We start from the raw sequence: 3,856 nt of genomic DNA, 5'->3' as shown, positions 1-3,856 counted from the left end.
ATGAAGGGTGGAGGGATCAATGGCTCCTTGAGCATTGCAATTCTAGTTGGGTCTCTTCATTTCTGAACGTGGGAGCAGGGTGCAGCTGCCTCAGCTTGTTCCCTGCTTTAGCTGTCAAGGCTACTTTCCGGCAAGACCTTCCTGAGCCGAAGACACGTGGACCTACCCAGAGGAATCCCGGGTTGTTGGAGTAGCCGTGCAGAGTTATGCTGACATATGCACTGCCCATGTTGCTCTGCTTACACATTCTCTGTCTTGGCTCTCCTCCTTCAGCCAGAAACATGTCGTGTGTTTTGAAAGATGGAGGAGGATAATGCAATTGGTTTTGGACATGTGGGTTAATGGGTTATTGTCGGACTTGTGGGTTTGAACCACACTGCTCTCGGATGTCTGCTTGATGAACACTTAACCTTGATATATGAGTCTCACTTAGACATGAGTTTCTGTGCCCCAGTTTCTCTATGAGAGCCAGAGTTACAAATAGGATACTTTGTAGTAGGGCAATGGAAAAACTCATCTTAAGATGGAGAGTAGCTATTTGTTTGACCTTGCCCTTGTGGTAATTCTTCTTCCTTGTCTATCCAGAGGTCAGACAAAGCCACCCTTTACTCGGTTGTTTTCTGGGGAAACTATGGGTAGTAGGAAAAATGAAATATTTTGAGCCCACTTGCTTTGAGCCACCAAAATGGGGTTATCTTTAGCTGGGTTTAGACCACCACTTGGAAGACAGCTGTGCTGTGAAATAGATGCACATCAGTGCTTTCGTGAACTCAGGAACCATAAGTCTTTGCCAAAAGTTAAAAAAAAATCTGGGAGTAGGGAGAAAATATCTCCCAGGGACTGTGTGTTAAAGAGAGACTGTGAGCCGGCTGAATTGCTTTCTGGGTGACCAGGGAGATCTACATATGGAGTGTAAGTCGGAGAAATGCAGCAATAAAAGGACTGCTTGCGTATGGGCACGGATACCTGTGGATTTGGTTTACCTGAAAAGAACACGAGGGTGACTCGAGTAAAGTTCACCATGTGCATCAGGAGCCCATTTGTTGAATAGTGGCGAGAGCCCATTGTTTACAAGCAAGGTGACCAGTGGATAACCCATGAAGGCTGAGCGAAGTAGCTGGCACAGGTCGACCCAAAGCCCAACAGAGGGCTATATTGGGGACATTGAACTGGTGCCTAGAGTGCTGACTTTATGCACAACCTGTCTGGCTTTGATTTTGCCGATGGACACAGACTTTGAAAGGTTCCTATTGAAATGAAATTTTCTTCATGGCGAGCAATAATTGTTTCCTCTGAGCACTTGTTTTATATTTTGGGCCATAGATAAAGTGAATAGCTAAAATTTGGCGTATAAAGACAAAGAATAGTTGGCTTACAAACTTTCCGAGTGGGGGAACATTCCATAAGGTTTAGAATTAAGGTCCTGATGTTGCTTAATTCCATGTTGGGGTTAAAGAATTTTGAACGGCTGCCAGATTCACAAATGTGGATTGTGCCAACCTGGGCGATACACACGTGCGGTAAAATGAAGGGCGGAGTGATCAATGGCTTCTTGAACATTGCCATTCTAGTTGGGTCTCTTCTTTTCTGAACTTGGGAGCAGGGTGCAGCTGCTTCAGCTTGTTCTCTACTTTAGCTGTCAAGGTTCCTCTTTGGCAAGATGTCCCTGAGCCGAAGACACATGTACTTACCCAAAGGAAGCCCGGGTTGTTGGAGTAGCCGTGCAGAGATATGCTGACATATCCACTGCCTACGCTGCTCTGCTTAAACATTCACTGCCTCTGCTCACCTCCTTCAGCCAGCAACATGTCGTCTGTTTTGAAAGAAGGAGGAAGACATTGCAATTGGAGATGGACTTGTGGGTTTGGACCACACTGCTTTCGGATGTCTGCTTGAGGAACACTTAACCTTGATATATGAGTCTCACTTAGACATGAGTTTCTGTGTCCCTGTTTCTCTATGAGAGCCAGAGTCACAAATAGGATACCTAGCGGTGGGGCAATGGAAAAACTCATCTTAAGATGGAGAGTAGCTATTTGTTTGACCTTGCCCTCACGGTAATTCTTTTTCCCTGTCTATCCAGGCGTCAGACAAAGATACCCTTTACTCAGTTGTTTTCTGGAGAAACTATGGGAAGTGGGAAAAATGAAAGTTTGTAAGCCCACTTGCCTTGAGCCACCAAAATGGGGTGATCTTTAGCTGGGTTTTGACCACCTTTGGGAAGACAGGTATGCAGTGAAATAGATGCCCACCAGTGCTTTGGTGTACTCAGGAACCATAAGCCTTGGCCAGAAGTTAAAAAAAATCTGGGATTAGGGAGAAAACATCTCCCTGAGACTGTGTGTTAAAGAGAGCCTGTGAGCAGGCTGAATTGCTTCCTGGGTGTCCACGTGGATCTACATATGGTGTGGACGTTGGAGAAATGCAGCAATAAAAGGACTGCTTGCATATGGGTACGGATACCTGTGGATTTGGTTTACCTGAAAAGGAGAACACAAGGGTGATTGGAGTAAAGTTCACCACGTCGCATCAGGAGCCCAACATGTTAAATAGTGGCGAGAGCCCATGGGCTAAAAGTAAGGTGACCAGTGGACACCTTCTGAAGGCTGAGCGAGGTAGCCAGAACGGGTCGACCAGAAGCCCACCATAGGGCTATATTGGGAACTGTGAACTGGTGCCCAAGAATGCTGATTTTATGCACAGCCTGTCTGGCTTTGATTTTGCCAATGGACACAGACATTGAATGGTTCCTATTGGAATGAAGGTTTCTTCATAGCGAGCAATGATTGTTTCCTCTGAGCACCGGCTTTATATTAGTGGGCCATAGATAAAGTGAATAGCTAAAATATGGCGTATAAAGGCACAGTGTAGTTGGCTTACAAACTTTCCGAGTGGGGGAACATTACATAAGGTTTAGAATTAAGGTCCTGATGTTACTTAATTCCATGTTGGGTTTAAAGAATTTTGAAGGGGGGCCAGGTTCGCAAATGTGGATTTAGTATGTGGATTGTGCCAACCTGGGCGTTACACATGTGCGGTTAAATGAAAGGCAGAGTGATCAATGGCTCCTTGAGCATTGCCATTCTAGTTGGGTCTCTTCATTTCTGACCTTGGGAGCAGGGTGCAGCTGCCTCACCTTGTTCCCTGCTTTAGCTGTCAAAGCTCCTTTCCTGCAATACGTCCCTAAGCCGAAGACACATGGACATACCCAGAGGAAGCCCGGGCTGTTGGAGTAGCTGTGCAGAGATATACTGACATATCCACTGCCCACGCTGCTCTGCTTACACATTCACTGCCTCTGCTCTCCTCCTTCAGCCAGCAACATGTCATCTGTTTTGAAAGATGGAGGAGGAAACTGCAATTGGTGTTAGACATGTGGGTTAATGGGTTAATGTTGGACTTGTGGTTTTGGACCACACTGCTTTCAGATGTCTGCTTGATGAACACTTAACCTTGATATATGAGTCTCACTTAGACATGAGTTTCTGTGCCCCTGTTTGTCTATGAGAGCCAGAGTCACAAATAGGATACCTAGCAGTGGGGCAATGGAAAAACTCATCTTAACATGGAGAGTAGCTATTTGTTTGACCTTGCCCTCATGGTAATTCTTCTTCCTTGTCTATCCAGATGTCAGACAAAGCCACCCTTTACTCGGTTGTTTTCTGGAGAAACTATGGGAAGTGGGAAAGTTGAAAGTTTGCAAGCCCACTTGCTTTGAGCCACCAAAATGGCGTGATCTTTAGCTGGGTTTAGACCACCTCTGGGAAGACAGCTATGCAGTGAAATTGATGCCCACCAGTGTTTTCCTGTACTCTGGAACCATAAGTCTTTGCCAGAAGTTAAAAAAAATCTGGGA

This window comes from Tenrec ecaudatus, unplaced genomic scaffold (assembly GCF_050624435.1).
Source record: "Tenrec ecaudatus isolate mTenEca1 unplaced genomic scaffold, mTenEca1.hap1 Scaffold_676, whole genome shotgun sequence".
Classification (NCBI taxonomy): Eukaryota; Metazoa; Chordata; class Mammalia; order Afrosoricida; family Tenrecidae; genus Tenrec; species Tenrec ecaudatus.
This window is presented reverse-complemented; position numbering follows the sequence as displayed.